The sequence below is a fragment of the Peromyscus californicus genome, unplaced genomic scaffold, assembly GCF_007827085.1.
Source record: "Peromyscus californicus insignis strain IS unplaced genomic scaffold, ASM782708v3 Scaffold_7__1_contigs__length_154581171, whole genome shotgun sequence".
Classification (NCBI taxonomy): Eukaryota; Metazoa; Chordata; class Mammalia; order Rodentia; family Cricetidae; genus Peromyscus; species Peromyscus californicus.
In genome coordinates, this window is record NW_026294595.1 from 27,106,349 (window position 1) to 27,121,228 (window position 14,880).

Sequence of the window (14,880 nt, forward strand, 5' to 3'; positions counted from 1 at the left end):
TCTCTAGCCCTACATGGTGTTATTCAGTTCTAATGTTTCTCTTTTTATTTTTTGTCCTAATAACCTGCTCTAGGAGTAAGTACTGTATTAAAACCAGCTGCTCTTACTGAGCTGGAGTTAATCTGTGTCTTTAAGTCCATCAATACACTTTTTATGAACTTGGATGTGCCTGAGTTTAGTGCATATGTGTTTAGGATTATAATGTCTACTTAGTTGATTGTTTCTTTAATTAGAATTGTTTTCCTTTATCTCTTGTGATTTGTTTTAGTGTGAAGTCTATTTGTCAGATATTAGGATATTGAAACCTGCGCCTTAGCTGATTCCATTGGTTTACAATACATTTTCCATCCTTTTATTTAAGATGGTTCCTATTTTGAAAATAAGATTAATTTCTTGTAACAGCAGAAAGGTAGGTTTTAATACTTAATCCATTCTACTAACCTGTGTCTTGATTGAGAAATTAAGGCCACTAAATTTAGAGTTACTAATGAAGGGTGTCATTTTTGCTTGTTTTTGCTGTTTGTGCTCTTAGTCCTGGTTTGTGTGTCAGTAATTTTAGCTCCATTTGTTCTCCTCCCATATTCTCTTGGCTATGCTGCTTCTTCTCCAGTCTGAAATACTGCTTCCAGTGTTATTCTTTTTTAATTATTTCTTTTATTTTTTGAGATTATAATATGTTTATATCATTTCCCCCTTCCCTGCCCTTCCTCCAAAGCCTACCATATACCCTTCTTTGCTTTCCTTCACATCTATAGCCTCTTTCTTCATTAATTGTTGTTACATACATATTTACATACATTCCTAAATGTACAGATACAACCTGCTCAGTGTGTATGATGTTACTTGTATATATGTTTTCAGAGCTAAGTATTGAGTGTTGGGTAATCAATGGTGTGTTCTTCCTTGGGGAAGACTATTTCTCCCACTCTGAGCAATCCTTGGTGGTCCGTAGTTCTTTGTGTAGGAAGGCGGCCTCTTGGACTTTCCCCCGACCGTGCTCGAGTGTCTATTGTTGTTCTTGTTGGGCTCTTGTTTAGGTGGTCATATTGGTAAGATTTTATGAGTTTAGTTTCTGACTGCCTGTCTTAGTCACTGTTCTATTGTTGTGAGGAGACACCACAACCAAGGCAACTCTTATAAAATAAAGCATTTAATTGGGGGCTCTCTTACAGTTTCAGAGATTTAATCTGTTAGCTTCATAGTAGAAAACATCGTGGCAAGCATGGCAGAAGGATTTGAGAGCTACATCCTGATTCACAGGCCAAGAGAGAAAAAGAGACTGGGCCTGACATGGACTTTTGAAGTCTCCAAGCCCAACCCCAGTGACACACTTCCTCCAACAAGGACACACATCCCAATCCTTCTCAAATAGTGCCACCCCCTGGTGAATAAGCATTCAAATATATGAACCTATGGGTGCCATTGTTTTTGGTTGGTTGGTTGGTTGGTTGGTTGGTTTCTTTAAGACAGGGATTCCCTGTATAGCTCTAGCTGACCTGGAACTAGTTCTGTAGACCAGGCTGGCCTCAAACTCACAGAGATCTGCTTTCCTCTGCCTTCTGAGTGCTGGCATTACAGGTGTGCCACCACCTCCCAGCCACACATTTCTAGAAAACATAATCTTATAGCAAACTCCCTGTTCTCTGTCTTTTACAATCTTTTAGCCCCATCTTCCACAATGATCCCTGAGCCTTAGGTGTAGAAGTTGTAACTGTAGGTATATCTTTTGGGCTGTTTTCCACAACTCTGCATTTTGATTGGTTGTGCTTTTTCATAATGGTCTCTGTCTGTTGCAAAGAGAAGTTTCCTTGATGAGCAGTAAGGACTACACTTACCTGTGGATACAAGGACAAATATTTAAAATGTAGTTAGAGGTTATGCTAATTTAGTAAAGTGGAGATTGTATGTTCGCCTCCAGGATCCATGACTTCACTAGCACTGAATAGTTTGCCTAAGTTTCTTATACCAAGTATGAGTTCCATCGTATTGAGTAATGTGACGATATTGCATCCCCCAATATATTGTGCACCCTAATAAACTTATCGGGGTCAGAGAACAGAACAACTACTAGACAGACATAGAGGCCAGAAAATGGTGGCACACACACCTTTAATCCTATCACTTGAGAAGCAGAGATTCATTTGCATCTCTGTGACTTCAAGGCCACACTGGAAACAGAGCCAGGCATAGTGGCACACACCTTTAATCCCAGGAAGTGATGGCAGGAAGCAAGAACTAGAGGCTTTATAAGCTTTTAGGCTTTTAGCAGCAGTTCAGCTGCGACCCACTCAGATGAGGATTCAGAAGCTTCCAGTCTGAGGAAACAAGTTCAGCTGAGAAGTTGGCTAGGTGAGGTTAGTTGTGGCTTATTCTGTCTCTCTGATCTTTCAGAATTTACCCCAATAGCTGGCACTGGGTTTTTTTTTATTAATAAGACCATTTAAGATTCTTGATACGGAGTAAGCCTTAAGTCCAATTAGAGAGCTGTTTGTTACCACCAAGTTATGCATACTACTACTGTACCCTTAGGCTTATCATGTCATGGTTATTATTATTATTGTGGTTCATAGATATCATAGCTGGGTAGGACCGTTGGTTTCTTCCTTCCTTTGGAAGCTTGCATTGTGTCTTCTGGTACCATGAAAGCTAGTCATCAAGAAGGAAGCTTTCAGGTCAGTTCCAGCTCATAATATTATGAACATTACAATACTGTTTAGTTAGGCTTGTATTTTGATGGTAGGGAGGAAAGATGAGTTGGTATTTTAGATACCATTTGCTGATTGAGGAGTAGAGATCATGAAATACAAGGATTTCTCATTTTATGTCCTAGGCATTCTTCATGCTTCTACCTGGTTTCAGTTCCTCAGTGTTCTTTGAAGCAGGAACTGTATTCTCTAGCTCCCTATCTTACAGTGAGAGTGGTGAGCATGGCAAGCATACACTTAATGATCAGCTCTGTTCATGATCCACTCAGAAAATATTTTTGGCAAATATTTTAACTTAAGCATTTATAAAGCACTTTGTGTCTTGGGGGAAAAACACACTACAAAATTAGTCTTTGAGAAGTTATTGAACTCAAAGCAAAGAAATTCTTAAGGATTTTTGTCTGTTATGATGTTTACTGTATCCCCTGTGTTTACAATGCTTGCCTTCTTTTCAGAGGAGACAAATAGGAATAGTATAAACAGTAAGATGTATAAATCCTAGATAATGATAATACTCTGGGTATAAGAAAGTGTACATGAATTATATCAAAGCTGGAGAGGCCAGGTGGTGGTGGCACACGACTTTAATCCCAGCACTCAGGAGGCAGAGCCAGGCAGATCTCAGTGAGTTTGAGGCCAGCCTGGTCTGCAGAGTGAGATCCAGGGAAGGCACCAAAACTACACAGAGAAACCCTGTGTAGAAAAAAAAAAAAAAAAAGCTGGACTTCCCTTGTATAGTCATACTAAAGATTAAATGAGTTAACATATTTATGTATAAAGCATCCAACATGTTCCTAGAAGATAACATAATTCTAGTTTCATTTCTATGTTTATCTGTTTAGCACTGTAGCCATCATCTTTCTTTTACTCAGGATTCCTTTCATAAAGAATATAGTTTCCTATAACTTGAATTACATTGTCTAGTACTCCCTGGCCTGTGTCTAGCTCCTTTTGACTTGTTTGCTTGTTTGGTTTTGTGTGTAAGATTGGGGCACCTTTAGCCCACACTGGCCTCAAAATCATTTTGTAGCTAAGGTTGACTTTGAACTCTCAAGCCTCCTGCCTCCACCTCCCACGTATTGTTTTAGTTGTAAGCACTCAGCTTCCCTTTCAATTTTCCTTTTTCCTTCCATGTGTTAATTCATATTTTCTTAATGAAACAAATAACCATTCTTTGATAGTACTTCTTTTAAATAACACTGTTAGTTCCTGTAGATGTCACATCATCATTTTCCATTTCAAGAATCAGGCAGATATTCACAGCTTTATCACTTGCCATGTCACAATTAAAGGTCTGACAAAATGAGACCTTTATGTTTATCAGCTAAAAATGAGTACAGTGTTGGAAACATTATCAATAGGCAGAAATGTAAACTTTCATATTAATGGTTTGGAAAAGGAAATCTTTTGAATGAATTTGATAAAGTCTCTAGTCCCCTGGTGGCCTTTCTTTGCCTATCTAACAACCTCTGTGCAGCCCTAGATATAGCCATTGCCCTCTACCAACCTTTTTCTTGAAAAGTAGACTAGTTCTATGCTCTTCTAACATTCCATACTTATCTCTACCATAGTCAAGACCATTAAGTGTTAACCTGGCTAATTAACTCCCTTCTCTTCCCAGGTAGTAAGTACTTTGAGGTGTGGACTGTGTTCTCCTAGTATTTGGGTTTCTAATGGCTATCAGAGTGCTTCACAAAGATTGATACACCGTGAATATATGACGAATATGTTGTCTGGATACATAAGGATTACTGAAGCCAGCATTTAACTTTGGTTGCACCTCCCTTCAACTGCTGCTTTGTGGGGAACTAACACACTGTTCAAGGATACTGCCCATATCCTGTCCTACATTCTCCTGTCCTCATCTGACCCTAAAATATTTCTGGTTTTCCAACAGTGTCACTGGTTTGAATCAAGTGACACAGAACACACAGAAAACATAGTAATCTGGCTGTCAGGGAATACACACCAGTGGAGGGTTACCCTATAGAATAACTAAGACATGACGTGGAGTTTGTCAGTCCTCTCAAGATAATGGGCCTCGGGTCTGTTGTTTATCTCTAGTCTTTTCCTCTTTTGGCTCTTCAATAGGCCCACCATCCAGCTCCCAAATAAATCATACGGACTCTTATTCTTACTTATGAATGCCCAGCCTTAGCTTGGCTTGTTTCTAGCCAGCTTTACTTGAATTATCCCATCTACCTTTTGCCTGTGGCCTTTTATCTAGATAACTTTCTTGACTTATTACTTGGTGGCTTGCTGTGTAGCTGGATGGCTGGCCCCTGATGTCCTCTCTCCTTCTCTTCCTCCTAGATCTCTTTCTCCCCATATTTCTCCTCCTATTTTTTCTCTATGCCTGCCAGCCCCACCCATCCTTTCTCCTGCCTTGCTGTTGGCCATTCAGCTCTTTACCAGACCAATCAGGTGTTTTAGACAGGCATTATCAAACACACTGGAACATGTTTAGAGGTTTTTCCCATCTGGACCTCTTTTACTGTATATGTTTTAGCCTTTTTTGACTGTGAACAAACTTTAAACTGCTAAGCTACATCTGGGTCCTCCCTGCAGCTCTGTTGGCTGGCTCCAAGCCTAAAGCTCATGGCCTGGTCGGAGGCACCTTTGACCAGGAACTACATTTAACCCTCCAAGGTAGGGAATGCCAGTGCCCCTCACTGTGGCAGGCAGGCATTTTTACCTAGTTTTTTTTTTTTTATTTGTATTTAACATAAAAAAAAGGGCTGTTTCTGTACAACAGAACTTCTTAAAGGAAATGTGTCTTTTTTTTTTTTTGGTTCTTTTCAGCTTTCTCGGGCTCTCAATAAATATTCAAGAGCCTCACGTTGGTACACCAAAATGTTATTGGTTTTTGTTTGGTTGGTTGGTTGGTTTTGGTTTATTTTGGTTTTCTTCTTTGTTTTTGTCTTCACTCTTTTGGGGGCCAGCCACCCAGCACCCAAATAAATACACACAGAGGCTTATTCTTTTTTATGAATGCCCAGCCTTAACCTGGCTTATTTCTAGCCAGCTTTACCTAATTTAAATTATCCTGTCTACCTTTTGCCTCTGGGCTTTTCTTTTTATCTATTCTGTATACTTTTCTTTACTTCTTATTCTGTGTCTGTAGCTGGCCCCTTCTTTTCTCGCTCCTCGATCTCCTCTTCCTCCTAGATCTCTTTCTACCCAAATTTCTCCTTCTATTTATTCTCTTTGTCTGCCAGCCCCACCTGACCTTTCCCCTACCTTGCTATTGGCCATTCATATCTTTACTAGACCAATTAATTGTTTTAGACAGGCAAAGTAACAGAGCTTCACTGAGTTAAACAAATGCAACATAAAAGAATGCAACACGCCTTTGCATCAATAAACAAATGTTCCACAGCATAAACAAATGTAGCATATCTTAAAATAATATTACACAACCCTGGTCTACACATATCCTCATTATTACAAATATCTAATTTCCATGCCAGTTAGCTTTTTTATTTTGGAGTTTGTTTTCTCACTGAAGAACTTGTAAGTGCTGTCCACATCACCAACTTAATTATGTAAGAATTTATAGAATTCATATTATTCTCAGAAGGTTTTCCATTGATATGGAAACAGAACAAAATAAGTTATATGACTATAGGAATAATTTTACCTGGGATGAGGAAAATCCTTATCATACCCCATGACAAACAAATGTCACTGAAAGCCAGGATACAACAGGTTAAGTGTAAAGTCTTAAGCATACCTTTGAAAAAGCTCATGGATTTTTTATTATTTTCTAAAAGAAAATTATCTTTTCAAGGGTAAAAAAATCAATGAAATTTTGTATCTCTTAATAAAAAGTAAATTATATACTTTTCTGATGCTAGTATGAGTTCCCAAGATAATGGTAACATGATATTGCAAACAGTGCAGATGTAGAAGATACATGAATTAGGAGTTCTTCATGTAGTCCCTGACTCAAGAATCACCAGTTAAGGGCCAACTCAGTGTCATTAATAAGATGGTTACCTGCGTGCTTGTAGCTTTCACTGGTTTAGTGATGCTCCTGCACATACCAAAAGTGTGTGCTAGCCTACTGCGTGCTGAGCCCACACCCTTTGGAAGAAGTGAAAATACAGTTTAAATGATGAATAAAAATTAATCTTGCCTCTTACCAGGGCTAAAGTGTATGCTTCAGCACTTATCTCAAAGTCCTTTCTATTCCAGAAGTTGGAAACTTAATCGCTCACAGAGGCCAGAATGGTGGAATGAAGCAGGAAGCCGCTGAAGCAAGCTGGAGAGACAAGCCCTTTCTGGAGGAGCAGCCACTGCTTTGCTCCAGATAACTGTGGCAAGGCAGGAATGTTGACCTACTGTTACCGCACTCAACTGTCCAGTTTCTCAGGTAAACAGGAGTTATATATTTTCATTGAAGTCTTTTGATTTAAATACTGCATTGGCAATATTTTCTGTTGTTGTTGTTATTATTAACTATAAGCCAACACTTTTGTAATTAGAGTTTGATCCAAAGTCCTCTTTTTTATAACTAGCATTACATTTTTAATTTATTTGTTAGAGACTTTATTTTCTACAGAGTTGGCTTTTCATTGATAATATCTTCTGAGTTACTTTCTGCTTCATTTTGAGCTTTTGAAATTCCCTTGCAAGTCTCCAACTTGAGTATTTTGTGCATAAGTTTTCTTTGGGCAACACATTTTCATGGCCACTCTCAGCTTTCCACTGAGAATCAGTCCCATGCCAACATGATTCTCTTTGAAGACATTACATACAGTCTCACACAACATTTGTAAATATCGCTACTCATTTTGTTTCTGATGTCTGAGCTTAAACACAATAAAAGAGCACTTATTTCATGTAGCTTGTATGCTTTAGAGAATCCATCTCTAAAATACACACAAAAGCACTCTCTTGTTTCTTGAGAAAATGTATCAGAGCTTTTATCAGACCACAGTTACACTGTATTTAATTATATTGGCTGGAGGTCTAGTGGATCTGTGTGGTCCTAGGTATTTATACATACAGTGAAATGCTGTCTTGGATGAGTGTCTTGTTGACTAAGTTGTTACCATGTTTTTACTTTACGGGTAACCTGTTTCTCATTTAAAATGGTTTCTTACTTAAACATGACACCTGAACTTACAATACTACAAGAGAACAAAGAAGAAATACTTAATGACAGTGACCAGGGCGAGAGAGAGAGAGAGAGAGAGAGAGAGAGAGAGAGAGAGAGAGAGAGAGAGAGAGAGAGAGTGTGTTTGTGTGTGTGTGTGTGTGTGTGTGTGTACAGATAACAAAAGCAGAAATAGACAAATGATATTGTACCAAACTAGAAGATTTTTTTTTTTGTGCAACAAAGTAAATAATCACAAAGTGGTAAGAGATAACCTACAGAATGGGAAAAAAATATTTGCTACATATATAAACCGAAAAGAGCTCAATACTCAAACCTTCCAACTCATAGCAAAATAAATAATCTAATTTAAAAAGAAAAATACCTTTTTCAAAAAAAAGACTTACAGAAATTTAAGTTAAAACCACAATGTCACTGTACTCCAACAAGCATGGCTATTGAAAAGACAAAAGATAACAAGTGCTGATGTAGCTGTAGAAAGATGAAAATCCTGCATATTATGGGTAAAAAGGTGAATTCATACAACCATTATGGGAAAAGTGTGATGATTCCTAAAACAAAACTAGATTAGATCTGTTATCTGACCCACAGTCTCATGACTGGATATATATCCAATGGATTGAATCAGTATGTGGGAAAACAATTTTTACTTATATATTTATTATAGCTATGGAGTGTGCATGTATGTATGTGTAAGCAGATGAGAGAACAAAAAGAAAATGCGATGCACACACGGAGCTGGAGGGGGGTATAGTGCGGCCATTACAAAGAACAAAATCCTACCATTTGCAGCAAACTGGAAGATAGTACCTGAGGTGAAAAGTTAGACAAAGACCAATGCTGCATGATCTCACTCATGAAATTAGATTTCGTGTTTTAGTGAAATCTAGAACAGTTGATTGATCTCACAGAAGTAAAACAATATAACGGTAGTTGTCCATTGCAGGGTTTGCATGTGGAATGAAGTTAATAAGAAAGATGTTGGTCAAAGGGAACATGATTACATTTAGATTGGAGGGATCAATTTGAAGAGACCTATTGGGTAACTAAGTGATTATTTTCAATATTAATTTGGCCTGCATCAAATAGTCTGCATCTGAAGTAGCCAAAATACTGTTCAGAGAAGAATAAAATGCAAAATCTGCCACTTTTAACTTGTATGCTTACTCTTAAATAGTTATATAAAAATGCACACGGATTTGTTATCACTATTCATGAAAATCTTCAAATACAGAAAAGCAAAAAAGTAACATCATAGGACTAATAGGTAAAACATATCACAAATATTTTTCCTTCAGAATTATCATCAGTTTATTATTTTATAGATGCCTTATGATAACCTATTATTTTTAAGAATAATTCTGAAAAAAAGAACTAAGGCTATGTAGTTGAGACTAGTTATTGCTCAGTTTTTATATTAAGAAAGAAGGCATTGTTTAACTATACATGCAGACCCTCTGTTTCCACACCCTTCTGTATTTGTAAAGTTACAAAAGGAAGCTTTAAGAGGAAGTTCTGGTCTCATCTGCTTTTCCTTTGCAATCAGGTAGACTGGCAAAGGAATAGCCAAGTGTTGTGTTGTAGTTTTTGTAAAAGAAAGGAACTGGATATTACAAGAAAGAATTACAGGGGAGACTTAAATGTTCCCATGAGGTTGTCAGCTTGACACAAGCTAGGGTCATCAGGGAAGAGAAACTTCTAATGAAGAACTGCTTCATCTGATTGCTTATAGGCAAGTCTGTAGGGTATTTTTTTTGATGAATGATGGATGTGGAAGGGCCCAGCCCACCAGAGGTGGTAGCACTCTTAGGCGGGGCATCCTGGGTGTCTTAAGAAAGCAGGTTGAGCAAGCCATGAGGATCAAACCAGCATGTGTCCTTCCATGGTCTCTGCTTCAGTTCCTGTTTCCAGGTGACTACCTGGGTACCTGCTGTGATTTCCTTCATACAGGACTAAGCTGTCAGGTGAATATACCCTCTCTTCCCTAAGTTGTGGTCATAGTGTTCATCAACAATAGAAACCAAGCTAGGATACTTACAAGAAGTGTAAAGTCATACAAAAAAAATGGGTAAATGAGGAAGGGCCTTTTTGAATGACATTTTTAACAATAATACAAATAAGCCTGCTTTGGGTATAGGCAAAAAGCTGGGATCGGAAATGGAATTCCAAGCAGAAAAATCAGAGTGATCCCCAGGGGAATTCAGAATACAGCAAACAGCCTCAGCTTTTCTTTATTCAAGTCATCCAGGTTAAGAGCCTCTGATTCTTCTTATCCTAATCTTTTGGAAAAGATACAAAAGTAAATTGTTAGTTCTAAGCACAAAGTTTATAAATGTTTCTGTTAGAGAGTTTCCTTGGTACTTTTGAGGAGCAGAAACCATTAATTCCCTGGATTAATTAATTCTGTGAATACTATTCTGAGGTTTTTAGAAATATTTTCCCATTTACAGAGCTGATGTTTGCTTATTGTACAAAAAATAAAAATAAAATATGTCCCTATTACCAAAGAACATGTGATGGTAATTGAGAGGACACTGGTATCATGTTCCTATACTTACATACGTTAGTAATTATGAGGCTGTTGCTATACTGTTTTTATACTGACATATGATAGCACTTTTTTAATTAAGATTATCAAGTTAGGCATGGTTTTGTACTCCTTTAATCTCAGCACTTGAAAGGCAGAAGCAGAAAGATATCTGTGAGTTCAAGGCCAGCCTAATCTACATAGTGAGTCCCAGACCAGTTAGTACTACATAGTGAGACCCTAACTCAAGAAAAAAAAATCATCATTATATAGCAACTTTGTGGCATGTTTTTTCTAGTTAACCATATCATTGTCCTTTTGCAGGATCTGAATAGCTTTTTCATGATTTGAATGGCTATCTATAAATAATAATTTGAATACTACAATGTTCGAAGCATTTATGAGGGTAGCTTTTGTCCAAGAACAATCTATATTGTTATAATTTCTATGTTATAGGAAATAAGAGTTAAGGCTTACACTGTTAATTAGAGCTAACTAGCCTCTCAACACTATGAGCCAACTCTATTTTAGCGTTATTATTATTTCCAGTAGGATTGCTGTCTCTACTAATGGTTCTGCTGGTTTGCAGTTTACTACCCAATCAGCTAAGCCAGGTCATCCCTGTTCCACATGGTGGTCCCTTACATTCATCTTCATGACAGGCCTCAGCTGAGCTGGATAAACAGCTGGGCTTCTCTCCACCTACATCCCTTCTCAACTGCAAGGGAGCTAGTTGAGGTTGTGGACAAGGTAATAGCATTCCAAAGAGCCAGAGTGAAAAGCATGGGCTTCTTGAGGTTTAGAAACAAGGTGTGAGCAGTGTCACACCTGTCACACTTCACTACAGATCACAAGGCCCAGTGAAACAGCAAAAAGTATTCAGAGCCACTTGCAATCTGTCACACATAATTTAAGATTTCTATATGACTCAAACATGGGAGTTGCTAACATTTTATAGCCAAAAATAATAGGCCTTGTTGTAAGTTCTATTCTTGGCTATAGAGGGGACCCAGGCCAAGGTGCTCATTGCCTTGATTGTGGAGAGTGCCAAAACTTTATGAGCCTATCCCAAGACCTTCAGATATGTGGTGGATGCCTTCCTGTATGACTGTCACGTTGTTCTTGGTGTTATCAAATAGTATCACTTTTATTTTTTTAATGGTTGTATTTGTTTGTATGGATATTTTGCCTACACATGTGTCTGTGTACCACTTGCATGTTTGGTGCCCACAGAGGCCAAAAAAAGGCTTTGGATCCCCTCTCGAACTGGAGTTACAGACCATCACCACCATGAGGGTACTAGGAATTGAACCCTGCTCCTCTGCAAGAGCAGCCAGTGTTCTTAATGACTGAGGCACACAGGCTGTGGACCTTTATACTTTCTACTGTGAAAGAACAGAACATAGAATTTGAGATTTGGTTATCAAGCAAGGAAAGATGCACTACTGAGAGTTTTCTGGTCCAACTGATTAACCAAATAGAGTTATGACAACAGTTGTTTGGGGAAGCCAAGCCTAGCAGAATGTTCTGGATCTCTTTCAGAGGATGTATCAAAAAGATGTTTTAGAAGAAGTGGCCACCCAGTTATAATAAGAATCAAATGGAAATAATAACTAGTATAAAATGGGTTAATATGTTTCAAAGTTTTCTTTCAAAAATGAGAGAAAATGGAATGCTTATAAATAAAATGCCTGACTTGAATAAATATGGGAAGATTGACTGGGAGCTGGATAGATGCAATGGAAAGATGATTAGGGAAATGCCATCTAGGATTACTCTAAGAAACATAAGTTAACAAAGAGTAGAAAGGTTGTGGTTATTCATTTGTTATTCAATAAAATGATAATTATGGTGTAGTCATTTAGATGCAGCTCTCTATAGTGCTAATAGTGTGTTTTAGTCCAGTCACATCCGTTGTTGTGCATATACTGTTTGAGGTGTAAGCGCAGAGGATTGGTCTGTATGAAACTTACTATCAGTCTGAAAAGTGAAACATTCAGTCTTGCCAATGCAGGATGGGAGTAGACTTCCTGTTTATAAATATTTAATGAGCTAACTTTAAAATCATTATAAAAAGTTTAATGATGATTTAGTTATATCACATATCAAATAATGTCCACATTTTACTTAACATACAGTTTTGTTCCTGATAATTGAAGAATTATTGGCTGTTTAATTCTATGCTGCTGTGTATCTAAGTATGTCCACTAAGCACAGATCAATTTGTCGTGTGCATCAATATAGAATATCATCACACAAAAGCCAGTTCATTATGTTTACTGTTAATAAAGTTTGTTTGACATTATCCCAATGACTTTATGGCATTTGATGTCACTCAGAATCAGAACGATTTATGAATAATGACTATTTAGTACTTTTATGATGTCATATTATCTAATATTTAGTCTTCATAGTTTTTTGAGTTTGACTTTTAAATACATTTAATAATGTATAATAATTTTATTCTTATATGGACAAGAACATCAATAAAACAGATTGAAAAAGGAAGTCTACTGCATTAAGAGCACCCTGTTTAAATACAAGCCTAATTTTTATATTGTTGTATTCATTTTCTAGTTCCTTTATTAATACAATTAATATGTTACATAATAAAACTGAGTGTTCACAAATAAATATACTACTCTTCATAGAATCCTTATCTTCTCTACAGAAGGTCTCACGCAGAAGTTGTTAGATCTTTAAGGATAAATCTAGAGCACAAAAAATGGTTATTAGCTCTTATCAACATGCATACACTCATTGGCTTCTTCTAAAACTTCTCGTTTTAGACTTGTCATGCTCAAATGTATCATAAGCTTAAGTAAAAAACAGAATATAAAATTGTGTTGACTAGAATATATACAATCATCAGGAAATAATTAATATAGGAAGGATAGACTGAGTCAAGGTCCCTGCTCAGTGTGTGTATATTCCTATGAATGGAGACTCAGTAAACAGACTGATACTGCTAATAAGCTGACACCTTAAATTCTAAATGGTCAGCAGAAGCCAGGGCAATAAAGAAAATAAAGCCACTGAAATTTAGTTCTCTCAAAGCCAATTTTCAGAGACTGATTTACATATTTAAAGGAAGCAGAAAAAATGAAAACATTTATAGAACTGTAACAGGTATCTCCTTCAGAATATACATAAACTTAAACTCACACATTTGATTCTCATCATTACAGAATGTCTGTGAAATAAATACAGATTAACCTGAAGCATAAACTGAATCTTAGATCCCAAATGCTAGTGACTGGGTGACAGCTTGAATATCATATCTTTTCTGTTTTTCAGTCTTCATAGAATTTCATGAAGCCACATAAACATGATGGGTCTCCAAGGGAAAAGAGGGAAGGATATTGTGGAATGTAGGCTTTCTGAAGCATAGTAATATTAAAATGCTAATTTGGGAAACAGGAGAAAGTGTTCAGTGCTTGTTCTGCAAGTTATAAAAAAGAAAGAATTACAGCACCTCAGATGATGGTTCCCTATAAGAGATAAGATTACCAGAGTCCTGGAAGCAAGTAGAACACAGTCAATATTTTGTGAAAGAGTGCAATGTATAGGCCTCAGTGATTTGAGAAACATGATCTTAAATCCTTTCCTAGGACTGCTTCATACATTAAAGGAATGTCTGAAGAACACAAAATTATTCACTTCTATTTTAGCAAATAATTGTGGGTAAACTATTAAGATGTGTGTAGTTAGTTATATGTGCAGGAGCATTTCTCAAATTTGTTTATGGTTATGAAAGTTTTAGAGGAATGCTATGCCCACAAGATAAATGGAAGTAATTAAATTAACACATCAATTCCCAAAAATCCATCACAACGATTGAAAGTAATGTTTTGGGAAAATATTTAATGCCATACAAAAGTGTCCAAGGGGAAAAAATACAAACTGATAATGACTCAATACTTGAAAAAAAGAGAAACAGGAGAGATGGCTCATCTGTTCAGAGCACTTACTTCTCTTGTGGAGAACACAGATAGGGTTCTCAGCACACACATGGCAGCTAACAACTGTCTCTAACTCCAGTTCTGGCATCCTCTGTTTGCCTCTGCAGGCACTACACACATGTGACATATATACATATATACAGGCAAAACACTCAGACATAAAATAAAATTAAGTAAATCTAAAAGATATGTATACATATAACGTTTCCAAGACAAAAGAAAGAAGATACATTCATCCATAGAAAATATTTAGAAGCAGTACACTTTCTTTAGAGAACAATCACCAGTGTCTAGAGTTGAAAATGTTCAGGCTTGGGACTCAAGAGTCATATTCTTGGTGGTATAGCACTCAAGTCAAGCAAATAGGTCCCCCATTCTGTCCATGTAAGAAATCCTAATTAAATGCAGTGTCACCAAAAACTAAAAATAAAACGTGAAAGTAAAAGGGGGAGTTGGGAAAATAGATGTGGTAGGAGGGGGAGAGAGGACAGTGAATAGGGACTTGGATCCAAGACTATTTTGTGTATATGTATGTGTAAATATGTATGTGTGTGTATGTGTGTG

The 14,880-nt window shown here is 37.0% G+C and overlaps 1 protein-coding gene across 5 annotated transcripts in view; it reads left to right on the forward strand.

Moving 5' to 3' along the window:
* The window catches only part of Mbd5 (methyl-CpG binding domain protein 5), a 143,984-nt gene that overhangs the window by 64,270 nt on the left and 64,834 nt on the right, over positions 1-14,880 (forward strand). For all 5 annotated transcript variants that reach the window (XM_052725937.1, XM_052725936.1, XM_052725935.1 and 2 more), the window contains one exon: positions 6,903-7,080. The gene's annotated coding sequence lies outside the window, so the exon portion shown is untranslated. The remainder of the gene's footprint in view (positions 1-6,902; positions 7,081-14,880) is intronic.